The sequence below is a fragment of the Pieris napi genome, chromosome 8, assembly GCF_905475465.1.
Source record: "Pieris napi chromosome 8, ilPieNapi1.2, whole genome shotgun sequence".
NCBI classification, from domain to species: domain Eukaryota; kingdom Metazoa; phylum Arthropoda; class Insecta; order Lepidoptera; family Pieridae; genus Pieris; species Pieris napi.
This window is the reverse complement of record NC_062241.1, coordinates 3,480,962-3,504,478: the sequence shown is the minus strand read 5'-3', so window position 1 is coordinate 3,504,478 and position 23,517 is coordinate 3,480,962. Positions and strand designations below refer to the sequence as shown.

Sequence of the window (23,517 nt, the reverse complement as noted above, 5' to 3'; positions counted from 1 at the left end):
AGGACGCTTGTATATTTAGAAGGTTTCTGTTTTATTTACGCTCCGCCCATTTCTCTTTTATTCCCAAGTGGTGGGGCGAAGTTGGACAGTTTTAAATTATCTATTATAATAAAATTATTTTGTGAAATAAGGGGTTGGTTTTGTTAATGACGTGTTTCATTTGCGTCTTTAGCGCCAGGTTTAATTTCAATAAAATCAATAGATTGGACTTGGTTATAACCTCGAATGTCTGAAGTTTTACATAACTTTAGCAATATTGTAAGACTGACCATTACAAATACAAACACCTGAAAAACAAATGCAACATTTTTAGTAATTTGCATCTAATTGGAAATCGATATGTGTAAATCTTTAAATAAAAATTGGAAATATATGTATAGGTACATCCAGCAATTTAAGATTTCAGTATATATTATTCATGATAATATTACAACAGCAATAATCCCGGACAAATAAGAAAAAAATCCTAAGTTTATTAATCCTTAGTCCAGAATTATATTGCAAAATTGAACTTTTTCGTTGAGACAATAGGATTGGATTTCCTTTGTCTAATTAAATAAAATGTTCTGTCAACATCTGCGGTCGCATTTTGGTTTATCTCCCCCGCATAACCGTTAGTCACACAAATATTATCTGTGACCAATAGCACGTGAGCTCGGACGATTTTCAGCCAATCAAGCGGTTGAAATTTTTGGCGTCAAACGCTTCCCTTTTGTTTTCTTTTGAAATTGGAATTTACGTTTTGGCAACGGTATTCTGATGCACTCTGTGCGTTGCAAAAGTGCCTAACTTTAAAACGGCAGGACTGAATAAACAATTACGACTTAGTTAATTTACAGTACTAAGTTTGTCTAAGAACAACTTTCAATAATCAAACAACGATCATCATAACAGTTGTGTTTATTGATTTGTTTAATTTTAAAATAATTAATACGTATTTCAAAAATAATAATAAATGTACTGGGCACTTTTCTAAGTTATAATTATAACTGAAAACTTCACTTAAAAAGCACTTCCGCTTTAGTTGATTAGAAACTACATCTAGCTTAACATTTTTTTTAAACGTACACAGAAATTTGTGACGGGTTGTGTTGTGTTATAAACAAAATGGTCACAAATCTCCGTCCACCGAAGCGTCGACATTAATTACAGTAATATACTTAAAAACAAAATTAACTACTAGAAACTAATTAATATAAATTAAACATATGATTAAATTTATATCGAAAACTTGAGTATTTCGCATAGTTCTATAAAACGTTTGTTTGGTAAGAAAATTCATTTAAAACCTAGGAAAACCTCACCATTCTTCTTCTAGGTGGACATGACTTCGGCAGATAAAGAAAATACTGAATTAAATTGATTTAATTAAAATTGTGAATTGAAATGAAATATTCAGTGTGAATATTAGATCTGTGAATGTGTTAGTAATATTTATGTTTATACTTCGATAACGATTGAAAAAGATATAGGTACCTATAACGAAATTCCTAAAACGTTTTCTCTCGTCTCGCTAAAACTCGATAATGACTGGATCGATTTGGCTAATCGTAGTCTTGAAATATTTGTGGGAAACATTAATAACATGAAAAGAAAAATACTAAAAATGACAATTGAATTTACCAATAAAAACTATTTCTAGCTTCGTTATATTTGATGTCTTTTTTTTAGAAATAAAAAATGTTTGCCTGGTTGTCATATATTTATAACAGCCTTTAGAAATAGCTGTAGTATGAGGTCCGATCTCTTTGATCTGTTTTTAAACTTTGTATTAAGTTTTGACACAAATGTCATAAATATGTAATAACTAGCCCTGTCTCAGCATTATGCTGTGGAGTGTTAGACGTGTTCCACGGGATATTATTCCAACATTTCGTATTTAAAACTCCCATGAAATGATGCCATCCAATGCTGGGGAATGGCAAGCTCCTGAGTACAACTCCTAACTTTCCTGCTAACATTTCTACGCCAAAGGATCTTTTTTTATAGATAATCAGGTTGTTTAGTATATATACTGTAGTATACTACGTCAAATAAGAAACATACTATAAAATATCAAGGAATATACCTATATGTATATCTAAGATCAAAGAAAAATATAAAATAAACGTTATTTTCTCGCGATGAATAGGGTTGATTATATACATAAGTACATAACTATACAATGAATGCATTATCTCGAATTGACTCCACGATGCAACCACTGAGCACACTTCCTACAACTGCAATTATTATGCAAATTACGGTAATTAAGTATGCCTCATTATAGATTATGCGTTTCAGCGCATGCGCAGGTATTAGAATACCTATCTAATGCAATAGTTTTCAATCTATCTTCATATCATAGAAATTAAATCTGTGTCATTTCACTCTATTAAAAGTCTATCACAAAATAGTAAAGTTACAAGAAAATGCTATTAATAATTTAATAATTAAAAAGCTTTGTAAAGATTACCTAGAACCTTGTCGGTATATTAACGAGATTAATGTTTGATTTGTAACTAGTAAAAATTATGTAAAACGTTTCAAAATTAACAAAAAAAAAATGGTATTTCGATAGCAGAAGAGTTAATAGTCCCCTTCGGCTGGTCCCCGTTGGAAAAGCGACCACCACACTCCATTGCATATGAAAAACGAAGAAGAGGTCAATAATATAAATAAAAAAAGCGCTCCACGTCACAACTATTAAAACGTAAAAACCCTATCATCCAAAACAAGACACTAGATATGAACATTGCAATGAGAAAAATCAGAGAGAAAAAAGAGAAATGAAAATAAAATAAAAATATATCATATATATAAATTTATCTACCATATTCTAGGGGTATACAACTAATCAAATAAACTTAATTTTTGACAACTTATACTAACACAACACTACAAATTACAATTACTAAAATACTCCTACTACTAATAACTAACTAATTTTTGTATTGCTTAATTATTAGAGCTCTAATAATAATAACAGCAAAGCCGTGTTGGCCTAGCTTCAGCGTGCACCTCTCATCCCTGAGCTCGTAGAAACCTCTGCCAATAATACCACGCCATGCCATGCCATAGATACCAATAGACTTTGCTTTCCTTGTGCTTATTAAACACTCACTCGTGCAGAAAAACATCGTGAAAGTGAGGAAACAACATGCCTTACATCCAAAAAGTTGAACGGCGTGTCTCAGGCACATATAATAGACCTAAAATTTTGCAGCATTACTCGTTTTCTTATATGTTCAACAAATTTTTGAAGTGAAACTTTACTGAACGTCACGAAGATGTGCAGCGTCTTTGTCGAAGAAAAGGGAGACAGCTTTGAGAAAGAGTGAGAAGTGCGAATTACCTTATGGAAATTCTATTTTAAAAATTAAAATTTCGTAAAGAGAATTTATGAAATATTACCATTCTATATTTTATGCAAAATTATTTATTGAAATCTCAAATGACGAATTGTAAATTAAAATGACACGTGTTTTTATTATCGAAGAAATGAATTAAAAAAAATAAATATTGTATTAATTTTCGATACTTTTAATATTTTAATGACAATAAAATTCCTAACATATCTTCCTTTTTCCCTCCCTATAAGTCTCGGAAACCTAAAGTTTTAGATTTGTATAAATATGAATAAGAGTTAAAAATTAGTTTGCCACAGAAGTTTCACATGACGTGTACTTTGTACGCACGCACTTTTGCTGATGACAAGCAAGACAACTTTGATATTCTTTGGTTATTTTTTTTAGTATTTACACATTTCTAAAGACCTAATTCTAACAAGATTTACCTATAGTGTGTGACCGAAACGAACCGAGGTTGTATATTTAACTAGTAATTAATTTTAATACGCACATACTAAAACATTCAAAGAGCGGCGCTACAACTTTTAGGTCTGAAAAGGTGGGTGCTTGTAGTTTATTGTTTATCAGAATGCCAAATCATAAAATGACTGCTTCACGACTGATTTGAGAGCGACCGCCGATGCGAAAACCGCTGTGTGAGTTCGAAAAGTGAGTTACAGAATCGCAGGGCCGGCTGGTCTTAAGATTTCTGTATCTGCTGTATCATTTGTTTTTTTCTAATAGGCAAGTAGGTGATCAGCATTCTGTGTCTAGGAAAACCATTATCTGTCCACGTAATTGGCTATGCATTTTTTTAAAATAAAACTTCGTTAACGAGAATGTATTACTGATTATATTATTTTCGTTTCGAGTACTTTACAATCTCTTATACAAAAAATAATTTGACAAATTTCCGTTTTATATCCATTGAAATAAAATTATTATGGTATACTTCCGCTAACCAAAGAAAACCCTTATTGGCCTTGTTTTATAAAAACAATAATTTATTAGCAAGAATAAGGTACGAAAATGATTTGGTGGTACAATCTAGAGAAATTTGTCTTAAAAGGTAGAATAGAAGATACAACCACATTATGAGTTATAACATTATAGTCGATTCTTACATTATTTTATTAATATTAATTATATTGTTTCACGCAAATAATCATTTATAGCATAATTTTTCCAACAGTAGTACATTACATCGATTTCTAAAATCTCTCTGAATGTTTTATGTAAATTATTATAAACCTTGATTGCCATACATAAATCAATGGTATTATAAAACCTTACCTAAAGTTTATGCATTACATTAGAAAACTTATATTAATATGGGTGGGACTACCATTAATACTGGGATTACATGTATTTTTGTTAACATGGATTATTTAAAACATAGGTAATGTTGCTCACAAAAACCCAAAAATAATAAAGAAAAACTTCAAAACGAACACAACAGGCATAATAATTAAGTTAAATTAAGACTTAAATATAAAATACGATAAACAAATTTTGAATATATTTTCGATAGAAAAGAATCAAAAACATAGTCTATGTATAATATAAAACTATTAAAAGGTAATAAAAATGATATAAGCGCCATCTATTCTTAATTGTAAAATAAAATAAAACAGTAATAAAGTTACTTATTACCTAGTATCTCGACTTGCTGTACTTGATTACAAGAATTGCTGCTAGAGGGCAGTAAACTCATTTCTTCTAAAGTAAGTTTGCGTGCTTAGATCTCACTGAAAACAGGGTAATGTAGTTCTCATTACATATCATAGATGGCGTGGTTTTTAATAATACGCACGCAATGAACCAAAAATGTATAACGAAAATAATTTTTTGATTAATATCATTATCATACTTTTTGCCCTAATCGTTGGCATATAATTTTGATAATATATGTTAGGCTAGACTAAATTTTCGTTCTAAGGTCGATTTCAGTTCAGTTTCAGTCAATAAAATTAAATTTAGTGGCCTTAGGTACGTACGACGACGTCAATATACCTATAATCGTGTAAATTAATACGCATGAAGTAAATTCTGGCAATTTTTTAATAATTTTTTTAAAGCCGAAGTTTACGACCAGACAATCAGAAGTGATCGGAAATAAAGAAAATACGTTTTTTTACTTTTTTTAAGTTAGTTTAAAGAAATTAAATTAAATAAAGTAGTTATGTTTTTACATTGTAAAAACCTAATATATAATAAAAACGAGTGTGACGTCCTTATGCCAGGATCACACCTAGACAATCCTTCTGACTTCTGGGCATGCTTTCCACGATCTTTATAACAATTTCAGAAATACGGGACGTATATCCCATTCTTTTTATCTCCTCGATATTTTGTGGAGCAGGTTGCACTGATCTTACTTTACAAACATTCTCATGCTCAATTGGATTGAGATCAGGACTTCGAGCTGGCCAATCTAAACGACGGATTCCAACCTCTTGAATGTACGCTTCCACTTCAATAACTCGGCGGGCGCGCCCTTCGCGGTCGTCCATAGAAGAGGAATCGAAGGTCGATCACCTACTCGTCTGAAAAAATTTTGAATGAAACATTAATGTGTCTGCACGATGTCCTATTATGACATCTCACACTGGTAATCTCTTCATTGCCAATCTAAACTAATACTCCACTGACTGGCCACCCTCGGATGTTTTGTAGCCAAGACTATTTATTAATTACGTTATATAAACCAGACTTTTATATAGCTGCTAGCGGACCTGACAGAGGTTGTCCTGAATCTTGATATTAGGATATTAAACAAAGTATGAAATGAAAGACAATTAATAATAGCATTATTCGGAAATCTTTTTCGGCAAACGAAAAATAATTCGGACGTTTCAGACTGGGAATCGAACCCAGCTCGTTTGGTTACGTGCCAAGAGACCAGTTAAGCTATCCAAGACTCGCCTGAAAAATCAGCTGTTTAGTTGCAGTATAGATAAATAACCTAGATACCGCAGCGCCACCTACCGGCCTGATTTGTGAATCCAAACCATCCAGGGCGCCACACACACGCATACAAAAAAAAGGGTGCGTGTGGACTTATGTACGCGCGTAAGAAGTTATACTTCTTTGGCATTATTAAAAGTAGTTTTTGATTGCATGCAAATAATTAATTACAATTAAATAATCAAAGACTGGAAAAGGAGTCATTATAGTCAATAAAAGTTCAGTTTACATTTGAAAAATTAAATAAATAAATATTTATTATTAAATTATGTCCAATGCCGTAGCATCTTCCGTGGGCAACTTCATTCTGTTAATTTTGTGTCACGATGCGCGCGCATCGTAAAATTTCACTCTCATAAATTTTTCATAACGCGCCTATAGCGCCTATATATCAAAAAATATTCAAATCGGTCCAGCGGTTTAAGATGAGTTTAGTGACATATAGCAGTAGAATTATATATATATATAAATATGAGTATTATTCGTGCTAAAAGTGACCCTGTAAAAGTACAGATAAAAAAAGCGAACTATTGATTCTATGCGAATCGAGAAACATAAAAAATAGTCACATATTGTCATTAACGGAGGAGGCTAACAGATTGTTTAGATACACACAATGAATAATGTATATCGTAACTCCTCGCAAATTGTGAGTGAGTGCCTTACGTGACTATATTAACCTCAAACTTAAGAACTACGTCAAGTAGAATTCGAATTTTATACAAGGACTTCGAAGATGTATAGAAAATATCAAATTGAATATGTTCGATTCTATTGTAAGTTTAACAAAGTGTTAAATGTCTGTGTAAAATATTTTTATCGAACATTAAGTAGGTGGGTGTAAGCTGAAATTTTCTTTTTAATACGATTATTGCATTGACTCGTTTAGTTCACTATTAGCACTTGGGTATTATTGTTAAGTATTTTATTTATATAACTCAAATATCATGAGCCAGTCTTTCGGTTATAACACCGTTCGACAAAAATCCATAAGTGCGAATTAAGCATATTGAATAAAAAATTCATTTGTCGCCAGGATTCGAATACAGGGCCTCAAGATTAAGATTCTTACGTTTATAAACTAGGGTACAGTACAGTTTAATTTTTATATAGATATAAAAAAACAATAACGTACTCAATATCACTATAATATCACGTAAAGTATTTTTTTATTATAACAGGTATTTTTTACTTGAGCAGTGTCGGCCTCAGTTGGCTTCAGCGTGCGACTCTCATACCTGAGGCCGTAGGTTCGAGCCCCGGCTGTGCATCAATGGACTTTCTTTCTATGTGCGCATTTAACATTTGCTCGAACGGTGAAGGAAAACATCGTGAGGAAACCGACATGTCTTAGATCCAAAAAGTCGACGGCGTGTGTCAGGCACTGTAGGCGGATCACGTACGTGCCTATTAGATTTAAAAAAAAGATCATGTAACAGATTCAGAAATCTGAGGCCAAGACCTAAAGAGGTTGTAGCGCCACTGATTTATTTATTTTTCTAATTAAAAGTTTTCCCAATCTGACACATTATAATTAATTTTTGTCAAAAGAATAAACACATTTTTTAATTTATTTTTACTAATGAAGTCCCCCTTACAGAAACACGGAGCAGATCGCTTTTGATACATTTATATTTTAGACTTAATCAGCCACCTGTGTCTGACAAAAGTCGATAATTTTGCTTAAAACATACAAAGATGACACGGTTTTCCGTCACCGTATCACATATATTAACTGGCTACATAGAATTTTAAAAATCATTAGTTTCTTATATAATTCACTATTTCCGTAAATTTCACAGCGGGGATCCGAAGATGACCTGAGAGTTGAGAGGCGCACACTAAACCACTCACTTATATCCCTTATTAAATTTAAATAATTATTAAAAGAAACTATTACGAACTTAACGCGAGTATTTCGAAGTATTTTTTCTATTAAAGTTTTTTTTATGTCTTAATTTTCTTGATTTAATCAAGCAAACATTAACACAGTAAGAAATTCATTAAGGTAATCATGGATTAGCTGAATTATGTAAATTGCTGAGCTTAGAAAGAACGTCTACGAATTACTGTTTAATCAAAGTTTGTTGGTTTTAATTAACACCTTGAATATAAAATGGAGCAAACATACAGGTATGTGTTCTGCAAGCTGTTGTTTAGTTTTTACCGATTTTAATACCCAAAGTAGGTATTCGACGTAATTTTAAATGGAATCGCAGACTTCAGACGTTCCGGAGAACTTGGGCTTGCCAAGTATTATTTATTAGTATTTATTTATTAAGTATTAGTACACTTATTATTTATTTAATAAACATAAAACATACCATGTTTTGGGGCTGCAAATTACAAAAAATAGATTTTTTAAATTTGAATAACGCCTCCATTTAAATAAATACATACATATACGAATGCACCAAATAACTCTGCTCTGTATAAAATTAAATAAAAATACGCACACACGCTCACAATCAGCGCATTAAAATCTTTTTATTTAATATTCGTCTTTTTGGAAAGTTTTACATAATATGTAAACGATGCACATTTAAGATATTATTTCGTCATCACGTATGTATTTTTGAAGTTTGTAACATTAGCAAATAACAATGCACCTTCTAATATTCATTTCAGAACAAAATCCAAATCAGAAATTTGAAGTCTTGAAAAATAATATAAAAAGCGACTTTAATTAAAAATATGATCTATTTTAATTGGAGTATTGTTTTTGTTGTGATGTTTCTTTTATATAAAAGAGACAAACGGGATGCCAAAGGCTCGCGAGTGCGATACCGACCTTATAAGAATTGGTTCGCTCATTTTCTTGAAGGACCCTAAGTCAAATTGGTTCGGAAATACTTTAATGGGCTGGTATTCTTAGAATAATAATACTAAAAAGATTCTAATTGCGAAGGCGATTGCGACGGCGAATGGCGAACACATTTTGTGTCGCCAGTGGAGAGAGTGTTAGTGATACTTAGAATACGTATAACTACGAACTACATTATATATATAAGGTGAAGATAAATAAATATAGTTTAAAAAAACTAAAAATCACGCTTTTAAAGCACATCAAACTAAAAAGTGAAAAATAATTCCTAATTTAGGCTGAAAATGGTAATGAACAAAAAATACTGGTATTATTGTGAAAAAGCGTGGATTGCTCGATAGACGAAAAATATGGCACAGATTTTTTTATTTAGTCCTAGCAGCAATGCGTGTTGTCTCAATTTAATCGTATTGCTTTGTGGACTTAAAAAAAAATTCATTATTTTTCGATATAAACCTATGAAATTATTATATTGTCGCTGATTTTTTATAAGTGTACAAAGTTTGAATTAAATCTGTCCGTTTAATGTGGGTCAAAATCGAGTCCGAAGGAGTCGGTTACATACATACATACATACATACATACATACACACACACATACATACATACACACATATATACATACAGGTGAAGCTAATATAAAGCGTGTAAAAGAGGTTTTTAATTCGATCTGTATTTTAATAACTTACACCGGAACTAAGCACAGTTTTTATTTATATGTATTATATAAAGATATTAAACAACAAAAGATTTTATTTTTATAAATGCATAATTAAGAAAAGAGATTATAAAACCTAATATCAGCTACTTAAAAGGCTGAACTGAAAATAACGGATGCTGTGGAAATGAATTAAGTAAAACCGCGGACGTGATGCTCAGATACAGTGATCAGTGGTTCCCAAATTTCACATCCAAATAACGGATAAATTTCCATCCAAGAAAATAGATTAATGGGGAAATATAATCTGATAATATATGTCTTTACTATTGTTCGAAATTTAAATGACTTTAATATAGATTAATTGGTTTACTTGTAAAAAATTTTGATTGGTCACTGTAAAACAAGTCTTCAGTCTCGACTGATTCATTCAAGGTAAGATACCAAATATGAGATAAAGGTACATAAATAACAGATTTCAACGCTACTAAAAGAAATCGTGCTGTAAAAATCTATTATAGAGAAACCTCTAAGAAAAAAAAAAATCTAGAGTCATACACAATGAAGAGGGTGCTTAGTTTTTTTTAAGTTTAGATAAACATCATTCTTAATAGCTGTTTAATCCTCCACAGGACAGCAACGAGATATATATAATACAGCTACGTGACAGCTACGAAACAATCGTAAAGGTAGACATACACTCTCTTCTTATACATTTTTTTGCTCACACGAATTTCATTAAGATGTTTTAAAACATCGTGAGAAAACCGACATGTCTTAGACCCAAAACGTCGACGGTGTATGTCAGGCACTGGATGCTGATCACCGACTAGCCTATTAGATTTAAAAAATGATCTTGAAACAGATTCAGAAATCTGAGGCCTAAAGAGGTTGAAGCGCCACTGATTTTTTTTATTGTAAAATAACCTGTTAATTTGAATCCTAATGCTAATAAGTTTTTCTTTTTAACTAGGGTTGCCTGGAAGAGATCGCTTATTAGCGATAAGGCCGCCCGTTGCATCCCTTATAATTTTTTTGTATTGTGTTTCATTCTTTGTTTTTTTGCAACGAAGTGTAAATAAATAAAAAATAAAAAAAATAAGTGTTTCATATAGGATAATCAACAGTTTGAGATACATCGAAGCGCGGGCGTTGCGTACTATATAAAGGTCCTACAGGAGCAAACAGTATTCAGTGGCAACAGGTAGGGGACAGAGATAACTTGTTCACAGTAGTGAAAAGTTGTGAAAGAAACGTAAGTATTTTTACATTTATAGCAAACTTGATTTTACTGTGCTTTTGTTACATTTGGATTAAGAATTAGAACGCAATAAATTTATTCGAATATAACAGACATAAGTAAAAAATAGTGTCGATATTAAAAACTCGTGTTTCGTTTAGTTATTTCTGATCTATACGAGAAATACAATATTTTCGAATAGTAATTAATTAATCACGTATATATTTTAAATTATTATTTAAATTAAAATAAATAATGAAATTATGATAAACGCGATCAAGGCTTAGTGTAATTTATTAGCGAATTGCTTGAATATTATAAGGGGATGATGGTGCTAATTTATTATATTTTCTGGCCATTTCATATGTGTTGCGTTTAGTTATTTCTAATTAATATACGAGAAAAAACATATTTGTATGAGAATATTTATAAAAAGTTTCATCACATATATTCTTTAAAAAGAAATAAATTTATAACAATATAAACGTGATCAATGCTTTAATTTTTAGCAAATATTTGCGTGAATATTTACGGGATTATGTTAGTCCTTGAATAATTTCTTTGTCTGTTTTATACTACCTAACAGTTGTAAACAGGAATCTCTGTATATAAAGATTGTGAACCTCAACGAACTGCTTACAAATTAACGTATTATTATTCGGTAGTTATATGAAATTGTTGGAAAGTAAAATTAATCTGTAATTGACCAAAGAAGTTTGAATGATAACTAAGTTAGTGTAGTACAATCTACCGAATAATAATACGTTAAATTGTAAGCAGTACGCTGAGGTTCACAATCTTTCGACAGTTTATAATCTCGCGAGATAGATTACAATCTAACGGTAATTTTACGTTAACATATACATAATATAAGTCATGTCATCATAATACAGATATTTTGACAAAATTCCTAATAAGGTATAACGTTTGTATGGGTTTAATTCGTAGAAGATTATTTTTTACGAATCCTTTATACGTCTTTCAATGATCTTGAATATTTCAGAGATGGATTTTCTCACTATGCTTTTATAAACCATTTTTATTGATTCGTATTGGATTACTTATAAAAGCTCTAAATTTACATCTACTAACATAAATTCTTATAATAGTTAAAGTGTCGTATTGGTTGATAGTTTTTTGTTTTATAAGCGACATTTATATCATTTCTTTCGCCTGTTATTAATATCATTTGTCGAAAAGTTATACGGAGTTACATATATAGTATAGTTAAATTACTGAACTGCCTTGCGATTCTGTAACTTACTTTTCGAACTCTCACAGCGGTTTTCGCCAATGCCAATTTGGCATTCTGATAAACAATAAACTACAAGCTCCCTCCTTATCAGAATCCTATCGTAAAATGACTGCTTTACGATTGATTCGAGCGCGACCGCCGCTGCGAAAACCGCTGTGAGAGTTCGAAAAGTGAGTTACAGAATCGCAAGGCTGAACAAGCAAAAATACTCAGTATTAATCAATATATTTTTGAGTAAGAACCAATGCAATTTATTCCCATACCAGAATCATGCAAAGGATGAATTCGTCCTTCAATCATGCGTTTTTAAATACTTCTGATGACTATTGTTTAGCTTCAACTATAAAATTATATGTTTATTGTTTAATCGAATTAACCCGGAATAATGAATCCGTCTAAGCATACCTCAAGAGGGCAAATCAAAATTTTAGTGACTTAATTTTATGATTTTGACCTCCGGTCGAAGGGATTAACTACGGCCCAGCGCGCTTACTAATTCATAACGCTAACAGAATCCCTACAAAATGATTAAAATCCTCATTTATTCATTTAGCATGCCCATTTACCCAATTACAATGATACAGTGAGCTTAAATCTTCTCTATGTTTGACTTCATAAGTTGTTTAGTCACGATTTAATTTTTTTTTTTAATTTAAACATTATTTAATTTTAAAAAAAACGCGGTTGATTTAAGAAGAATTAAAACACTAAGTAAATTTGATGTAACAGTATCTAATTTGAACAAACGAGTTAAATAAATTTGATAATATTTATTTCCAACACAGTATTTTAAATTTTCTAAACCTACATAGTAATAATACAAATTAATAAAGAGAAAATTTAAACAAATTTAAAAAGTTTGGTCCATAGTACTGTGTACTTTTAACGCTGGCAGCATTTCCTCGCTGTATTGCGATACTAATTCGTTGAGCGAGAAAAGCACCAGCTCTGGTCATCGGTATCTACCAGGCGCCAACTTTAATCTTTAATTAAAGCGCCTGTGTACTTGAACCCCACGGCCCAAAAGTCTCTTCTCCAAATAAAATTACACTCACATCCGTTAGAATAGTTAATATCTTTTGACTAGCTTCGGGCTGTGCTACGAAGAGTAGCGGTATTTATAAGCTTATTATTTCACTAGGTGACAATGCAAAGGCGATTTTTTAATAATAAATAATTTACTATTACACTAAACCAAACCAGTTTACGTAGAAACTTTATATATTATAAAAATTAATTTGACTTACTAAGTTGCTAGTTTTCATATCCTAGCTCCAAATTATTAAAAATATATTTTGACAATATACAGGCCTTATTCACTTTGATTAGTGATTAGAAGAAAACAAGTGTGGACAGCGACTGATTAGTGCAGGTGATTCGTTGTCTGCGTAGTAACATGATTAGAAGAGTGTTGTATTTTTTTGCGAGTGAACTGCGAGTAGCACGTCACTCCCTTCCCCTTTACTCGCAGCGTGCCTGCCAAAAAACTTAGCAGTATTCTTCGGTCAACCTGAGAGCAAAGTAATATTCCGTCGTATCTTCAGCAGCCAATTCATTAAAGAGTTGGTAGTTTTCGCACTGAATGGGTCTTCTATTAATCCATTTTCGAACCCATACTTTTCTTGGTCTTGCAATTTCAGCTTCCAAAACTTACTTTTATACTCTTATCTTGGAATACTTCTTTCAGTACTTTTTCCAATTGCAAGCGCGCTTCTCGATGTTCGTCCAAACTTGCTGATCGACTGACAGCTGAATTTACTTTACAGTACCACCAAAACCGAATTGGACACTACATGCACTAAACATTCTCAATTACTAAACACTTGCACTCGCACTATTTAAAGTGAATACAGGCCTTAAGGGTAAGTGATTTTAGGATGCGAATGTAATTTTTGTGTCTTTTTATGACGCTACTTACTTACTACCTTACCTAAGAAAAACTTGTGGAACGACAAACGACATATTTGAGAACCAAAATCTGACGTATTTAGTCTGTACATTCAATATCATTCAAAAATATTATAAATTCAAGGGTAAAAAGTTTTTGAGGTGAGGTCTTTGAATGGTTAAAAATTTATAAAGTACTTGGTACGAATTTACATTTTAGTGTTCGTTTTGGTTTAGAATTTGCTATACTTTGTGGTTGCTACGGGCGCGGGTGCTACGGGTGTAGCACCATTGTATGAAAATAATTAGAACAAAATATACAATAATATATGTTAATCCTGTTCTATATATATATTATTTTATTATATACTAGCTGTCCCCGTGGATTTAGTTTTATGATTTTTTTACTTAGCCTACCTGTTTAGTAGCTACACACGCCGATGTATAAGCTATATTTTTGTATAATCAACATGATTAAAATCCATTCAGTAGTTTTACGTGAAAGAGTAACAAACATCCATCCATACTTACAAACTTTCGCGTTTATCATATAAGTAGGATGCCATGATAATAAATATACAAAGAACTTTCAGCGCATATTATAATGTATATTTTTTACAGGAAAATGCAGTCCACACCGAGAATAATTATTACAATGTTCCTGATAGCCACCGTGATTGCAGGGTCATCTCGTAAGTCCATTTTCTATTTTCCAACTATTGATTAAATCATTATATGAATCATAATTACCAAAATTGCATCATAAATTTTCCCCATTCAGATTTATGAATGACACATTATGACTGCAAAAATCAATAAAATTAAGGTCTTTTAGTCTGAACATTGTGTGGAATAAATTGTTTCTACTACTATAGTTTATTTTATTGGAACATTGAGTGTGTGAGTTACACCTACACACGCTGAATGCTTCAAGTCATAGACGAACGCGGGATTAATATTTATAATAAACTAGCAGACCGGCCAAGCGTTGCTGTAGCTAAGGTTTTTGTTATATTACATAGTAGTAAACTATTCAAGGGGAACGGTAGGAGAACACCAGTCATGGGGACCACCATGTTTTTTTGGTGGTTATGCCATTAAATTGTAGCTTATATGAAACGTTGTTACTTTTAACACAGCGCCACCTCTTAGAATTGTGACTATCAAATAATAAACAAATATTTTGCAATAAAATAATATTGCGGGTATAAATTGAGATGAAAGCTATCCTATCTTTTAAGTTGAATCAAACTACACACGGTGTGCAAATTTGATTGATATCGGTTCGGTAGTTTAGGAGTCCATAGCGGACAAACAACGTGACAACAGCGCGATTTCCTTAAACGAACCTACGACTTGAGAGTCGCACGTCACTAAGGTTAATATCGTGAGAAAACGAGCCAGCCTTAGACCCAAAAATCGATGTCATGGGTCAGGCACAAAAGGCTCTACGTGTAACACAACCGACTTTAATATTCACTTTTAACCACTAATAACACGGTGGTTTAATTAACAAATAATACAAAATAACACATTTAGTTTAAAAGACTTAGATATGATTAAGAAATTCATACAGCTTAAAGCATACCACAGTATGAGTGCAAAGCTCGTGTAGAGATAACAATTTAATCCTTAGGATTATATTCTCACTGATTAATTATTTATTGCTAACGACTTGATCCTAAAACAAAAGACAACCTCTGTTGTCTTTTGTTTTAAAATAACAAAATAAAAATAAACTTTTAATTGCTTTATAGCAGGCACGCATTAACTGTTTTAAATTTAATTTAACTGATATTTACGTGATTTTATCTCTCTATATAGATAATCTCTCTATATAGATAATCTCTCCATATAAATAATGTTATTTGGGTTTTTATATGTTTAAGCTGTTGTAAGAGCTTGCAAAATTTGTTTTTAAGTAAATTGTTTAAACGTAAATTATGATGAATTAATTTTCCTAATTTTATTTTTTATTTTATTAAATAATTATGATCTTTTGAGGTACCTATGCTATTTCTTAACGAATTAAATTACGATGATGATGATTACGTGAAGAATTGAAAATCCAAGCTATTTATAACGCAGCTATTGAACAAAACTAATACTGTCTTGGATTTTATCTGTTCTTGTGATATCCTTAAATCGTTTTACTTGAAACAAACTTCTTACAAAATATTTTCAATTAAAGATTAATAAGGCTAGCACTCCAAGGTGTGTTAAAACAAATATAAAAAAACTACATCCTTAAAGATGAAAATTTGATATTAGAATCCACGAGTTCTTAGCAAGTGTAAAATAATATCCGGCGGAAGTGGATATAACTTTGTTAGTAACATACCCTGCACTTTACTGTCTCTAGTTTAATTACCAGTTACCTGTTCCCCCATATTGATAACTTATCTACAATAGCTTACAAATTACAAGTGAAAGCGATAAATTGTTAGCCTGCTAATATTTTCGCATACAACAAATGTATTGCAACTTTAGTCTTAAGTTATTATTTTCAATACCAAATGCATTTTAATCACTATCTTGTCATCTGCCCTTGTGATTGTGAGGTAACTTGAAAAGTATAAAAAAAATTAGTGGCGCTACAACCTCTTTCAGATTCGAATGATATATTAACATAGCTATTATTTTCTAATTACAATGTGGCTTGGTGGCTCCATCGTGCGACTCTCAATCCTAAGGATGTGTTGAGGAGGGTTCGAATCACGGCTGAGCCCCAATGGATTTTGTCTTTCTATTTGTGCAATTACACATTATGAGAGAAGATAAAATTTTCCTTCAGCCACAAAAGGCTGATGTCTTTGCTAAAAAAACGATAATATATAGAGTTACCTATATGTTGTAGCGCCACTGAATTATTGTTTCTATAATACAAAGGATCTTCTTAGCAATTCATCGCCACCAGCATTACTCTGGTAGATTACCATAATCATAAGCAACTATTGCATGTATTGCATTAGGTAATAATAGAGAACCAAAACGCTTAAAACAATCCTTAAAACCACAATATCTTGCTTATATTCTCTGGGGCATAGCCGGTTGCAAATTATATTCAACAATTCGGTTGAAACGCTCTAACTAAGCCATTGTAGTTGAAATTAACTGTTGATATGTGTATAATAAATACAGCCTTGAATTAAATTTATTTAATGTTCAAAGTTGCGTAGTCTTGACTTAGTGGTTTCAGCAAGCGATTCTCATCCCTGAGGTCGAAGGTTCGATCCCCGGCACCAATGGACTTTTTGTCTATGTGCGTATTTAACATTCGATCGAACGGTAAAGGGAAAGGAAAGCAACTTGAGGAAAACGGCTTGCTTTTGACACAAAAAGTAGACGGATGTGTCAGGCACAGGAGACTGATCACCTACTTTCCTATTAGATTGACAATCATGATCATGAAACAGATACAGAAATCTTAGGACCAGACCTGAAAAGGTTGTAGCGCCACTGAATTTTCTCGTTTTATTAGTTCGTTTAAAGATTGAATAGGAGCTTATACATAACTAGCTGGCCTGGCGAACATCGTACCGCTAACAGTCGATTCTTTATTTTTTTTTAATATTTATTCTGCTATTCGGGACACCGGTCTGGCTAGTAAGATAAAAAAAGAAAGTTGATAAGACAACAAATACATTATGTCAAAAAATAAAAATTTACCTTCCCGGAACCCCTCCACTAACACTTGAACTTTATGATATGGTATTAAAGTTCAAATTGCCTTTAAATATTATTACGAATATTTTATATGGGAATATAGAAAAGTGTTGTTTTTAGACTTTTTCACTCAATTTTTTTTTATTTTTCTCTCCGTAAGAACCACCCTCGTACTTCAAAGTATATATAGTTATATATATATATATATATATATATATATATATAGTTTAGTTGATACAATATATAAAAACCCTTCTAACAGCAACATGAAAATAACCTTGCAAAGAAGATTTTGGAAGAGCGACTGACATTTCAGAGATTTGTTAGTGAAACAATAGTATCATCATAAAGTTATTAATTTTGCGATCAAAGACATAATAAGATATGAATTTTATCGCTAACTTATAAACACCTCGCAACTTAGTCCATTACATACCTGTGATTGTCTTTACAGAATTACCTTTTAGTGGTTAATGGTGAGGAAAATCTTGATATTTTAGATTTCTATCTTGGCGCTAACATACGATCTGTGCTTAATATTTGTTAGTATGGCTATAAGATTCTTCATTCGATTATTCGACGTTAGGTTAATACTTGTCGAACTCATAGTTATATAGCTATTTACTTACTAAATATAGTCTTTATAAATAGTATATTTACGCGTTAACCATCACAGATTTTAATTAAATTTGGTATATTAATAGAGTTGGTCTTGGTAAAGGACATAGGTTACCTTTAAAAAAGCGATTAAAGCGGTCAGATAACGGAATGAAAGTTTGTATGGACGTTCATTATCGTCAACTATCTATATGATGGAGGACAAGTCTTTTAATTTATGTTATTATTATTAATTACTTAAGATGTCATGTGGAATATGGTGTAATGGTTGCAGCTCCTTATAAACGTTGTGTAAAAAAAACATGGCGATTAAAAAGAGTGGCGGAGAGTTCGACGCCTTTGATTTGAGAACTGGCACTACATGTAAAGTTAGAAGCATTTCATATACATTTCTTTTTTTGACGTTCATAAGTGTACATTGTGTTACCTATATGATTAAATCATTTTGGACTTTCGACTATCCTAAATGCTGCCCAAAATAACACAAAATTCCAAATTTCTTTATTCAATAACAAGTTACATAGTTTTACCAGATATTGGAACCCCTGAACTAAGTCTAGGGAGAGTTGTATATCAGGGTACTCCGTTCTTCCAACGGTTTAATGAAATTGTAACTTAACAATTGTTACCAAAATACTATATAAAGAAAAATAGAAAGCTGAGTCTTATTACTAAAATAAAGATACAGGTTTACCTGGTTGAGATGTTTGTACACACTAGAAGCGAATAACTGTCTTAATGTTAGGGAAGGGATGGATGGAAGTTGGATAGTGCTAGTGTAAAAGAGTGTAAGTGCATTGAGAAATTAAAAATGATTAAATTATGCTTGAACTAGTAAATCAGTTTCTTCATAGTGCACAAAGCCTTTGTAAGTTTTGTTTTAATTTAGTATATTCGTAATAACTTCGGGTAAATATTAAGGATCCTATTATGTTTATTGTATAGCTGACTTGATAGATAAGAAAGTTGGCGGTGTGAGAATTTAGTTTTACATTGAGATATAATACAAACTAGGTCCTTCCCACGCCTTTCCAGAAGTGCGTTGTTAAAGTATAAAAAAGGATTAACAATTGGTGGATGGTGAGAAGATTGCTTGAATTGTATAAATCAAAACTTAAATAAGTACGCTTCTTTAAAAACATCACCTATATAACTATACCGTAACAGCCTTGCGATTCTGTAACTCACTTTTCGAACTCGCACAGCGGTTTTCGCAGCGGCGGTCGCGCTCAAATTCTGATAAACAATAAACTACAAGCTCCCTCCTTAAGTTCGAAAAGTGAGTTACAGAATCGCAAGGCAGGACAGCATATAGCAGTAGCAGCGAACGAAGTCACAGGCAAAAACTAGTTACAAAGGAATGTAAATAATTGTATAAGGTAATTGATATTTCGAAAAGGAACAAATACTGACGGTGTTAGTAAATTCGTTAGAATATTAACATAATAATTAAATAGACTGCCGCGGGCCATTTGTAATTCCCTCGAGTATTTAATAAAAACGGCGGAGCAAATAAAAATAAAACGGAAGCCTGAGAGATGATTAAAATATTCGCTTCACTATTTCTCGGAGTAAAGTAATTATAGTACATTATAATCAAATGTAACATCGAGTTATAAATAACCATTACATAAATACAAAGTTCGTAATAAAGATCGACAAAACTTAAGAACGTGTTTTGATGTGAAACATCTATAGCCGCACGTAAAACCGATTTCTGGCGTGGCGACGCGACGCCACGCTATATGATGGTATATATATACAGTCTATATGCAGTAATGTGTACGGTGTGTGTATTTCGAAGTCACTGATTAAAAGAATTAAGTAATCACGATTTGAATTAAATTCGTAAATTTTTGTATTTAATGAAAATAAATGTTTATTCAATAAATGACTTTATCTGGAAAAAAAATCGTAATATTTTATTTTGTCATTATAACATATTTAGTTCCTATCACAATCTGTTCTTTTCTGCATATTACTTTTACAAAATAATGTCGATGTTTCACATCTGCTAGGCGTCCCATGACGTTGTTAAAGTTGTTGTTTTACATCCTTAATTGATTTGGATGCTGAAAGCGTTGTTGGCCAAGTGGCTTCATCTTGTTGTAGCAACGACTCACATGCTTGAGGTAGTTCGTTCGATTCTCTTATGCACCAATGGACTTTCTATCGATGTGCGAATGAAATACATTGGTATGGTTCGTGGTAAGTAGGCGTGTATCAGGCACAGAAGGCCGATCGCCGACCTGCCTATTAGAAAAAACAAATGATAACGAAATAATATATACATCTATCTTTAAGGGAGCCAACCAATTCCAGATTGTCCTACAATACCAGGTGTTATCTTGGGACAGAAGGGTAAACAATTAACAAGATGGGTATATGATAAATGAGGATTTCCATACATTATTTGCGCGGACTATCCGAAGTTTTAGGTTGCTTCTCTCTCAATTGAAGTACCATTTCGTTAAACTTAGTAAAAACGGCGCATTAGACATTTATTTCAATACAACATGACATATAAATTACAAATATGTAAAAAAAACATTTATTTACAAGTTCGTATAGGTCCTTATTATTAAGGTAGGGTTTCACAGATAAGATTTTTTATTAAAGTATCAGTAACACAATTAAATATAAAGAAATAACAATAATGGTCACAAAAGTAAACACATCGATTTTATAATACATATACAATCGATTTTTAAAGGCAAGCGCCGAAAACATATCAACTTTGAAGAAGTGAGCGTTAAAGGAACACATTCTATGGATAGGGACACGAAATCCGACGTTATCCTGTGGCTAAGAATGTCCTAACGTGGCTTGCTTAACATCTATGACGTAAATCACGGGGTTAGATTTCCAGCGCATACATAAGATTTTTTTTATAGATAGCGGAACGAAACTACGCCGTGACGGAGTTTTAAACCTATTTCCATTTCCAAGGGTTGGACGGTCATCTCATCAGACCTGGCAGATACCTATACATGATTTGTTAGGTGAAATATTTTGATATTAAACGCAGTAAACACTAAGACATAATTTTAACAAGAAGTTAACAATCAGGGACCAAATAATTTTTATTTTTCGAATTTCAAGAAATTTCACATGACTACAAATTAATTAATTTAACTTTATATATGTAACGTAGTAATGTGCTTGGCTTTGGATGTGTCTTTATGTACTTATGTAAATTTTAATAATATTTTTTTTAGATCAAGACTTAGAGAAACGGCAACTTTACGCATTTCCCCGCGTGGGTAGGTCGTACCCAATCCAAATATCCCCTGCGAAATTGGAGGAGATTCTGTTTGGTAGAAGTCATGGATTTGTGAAGAGAGAACGTGAGAGCACGGATAGTACTGGAATGTGGTTCGGGCCTAGGCTTGGTAGAGGATTTAGGAGTGAAGATGATAGTAAGTTAATATGATATAAATGGAGAGATAAAAACAGACCTCATTTGATATAAATCCGATATGAAGTCACTGGACTGATCGCTCGATAATGTATAATAACCATTCATCGTGACCAGTCTACGTGACAGTATTGTAAGATAAAAATATTTATTAGGTAAAAAGGTCTTTAATCTAGTCTAGCGATTTTATAAATATCGTGTGAATGATTTATTGACACACACAGACACCACTTTATCAAATAATAGGAGATTTGAAAAATACCTGCGTAGTGAGAATTTACAAAAAACTCTCGATTTGCGTTCGACTGTGATTGAACGAACTATAACGTGATGCATCATGTCAGTTGTCAACGCATAGACTAGAGATGCTGTTAACCAATCACAATCGAACGGAACACGTCATCGTTTAAACGACCCCTGATACTTTTACAACCACCACATACTTCCTTCAACCTCCGATCCTTGTCTATTCGCTAAAGGCAATAATTATCTTTATTTTTCTAGCAATTTCCAGTGAAGAGAGAAGTGAACCAGAACAGGTCGTTTTTGAATCCGAACGGGAAAAACGAGATACGAAACACAACTAATACTATGACTGATTGCTTAATTTACTTATAATTCAATGTTATTTAGTTAGTGTAATTATTTATTAACCTCAGACATTTAAAGCTTTTTCTTATATTTACCAACTTATCATTTTCATAATTACGATGTATTTAATTGTTATTTAACTATGTCAATTAAGAATTCATTACAGGTTCTTATTTGTCAAAAATTTATATTATAATTCTGTTCTTTAAAAGTTTTACAGTCCCACATACTTGCCAGTAAATAAAAATTAACCATTATGAGGGGAATAGTTTGAAGTCGTGCAGGCACCTTAATAATTTATTGAAATGTCTTAATTAAACAATGTATACTAGTAAATACAGTTCTGGGCTTAAATAAATATGACAAACATAGGCATAACAGATATGATAGGTTTTGTAACTTGTGCTATTAATATAATATCTAATAAGATCAGAATCGTTCGATAATTAATTAATAATGCAAGAAATAAAAATAAATACATTTTTATTTGGTAGTAGCTAGTTAAATAATTTTTGTACGGAACAAGAAATTACAGAAAATAAATACAAACATTACAAAACTGACATTTCAAAATGGCGACGGTAATACCAATTTCAGCCGCCGCGAGAAAAGTATGTGGCACTGAAATCCATATTTTGACATTTATTGTCTATGCAATACAAATAATTCTTAAATTGAATCTAGTCAGATTAAAATATGTTTAACATTTCTTATTTTATGATTACTGTATTTTCTTTTAACTTGTCAGGTGTTGAATTTATGAATGCGTCTACGATATTGTTAAGTTATAATATAAATGTTATTAGTTAAAAGTGTTGAACTACTGTTACCCGGAATTATTTCTGCGGCTGGGTGGAATTTTTATCCAAGAAATAGTTCTGGGCTCAGTATTTGTAACGTTACTGAAATTAAATGCAAATGTATTTTACATTTTTTATTACTTTTCGACCAATATCATTTGAGAGATGAGAGAACACCAACCTATGGACTGAACTTTTTAATAATTCCTCTTCATCCGGAGAGCAAAACCGCAGACAAAAAACAAGGAACTGCGGATTATTTTT

The 23,517-nt window shown here is 31.9% G+C and overlaps 1 long non-coding RNA gene across 1 annotated transcript; it reads left to right on the top strand.

Moving 5' to 3' along the window:
* Nucleotides 1–10,986: 10,986 nt before the first annotated feature.
* LOC125051815 lies at nt 10,987–21,773 on the top strand. The gene is made up of 3 exons (XR_007117354.1): nt 10,987–11,033; nt 14,782–14,852; nt 21,663–21,773. It is a non-coding gene; the product is annotated as an uncharacterized LOC125051815 (long non-coding RNA).
* The last annotated feature ends 1,744 nt before the right edge of the window (nt 21,774–23,517 follow it).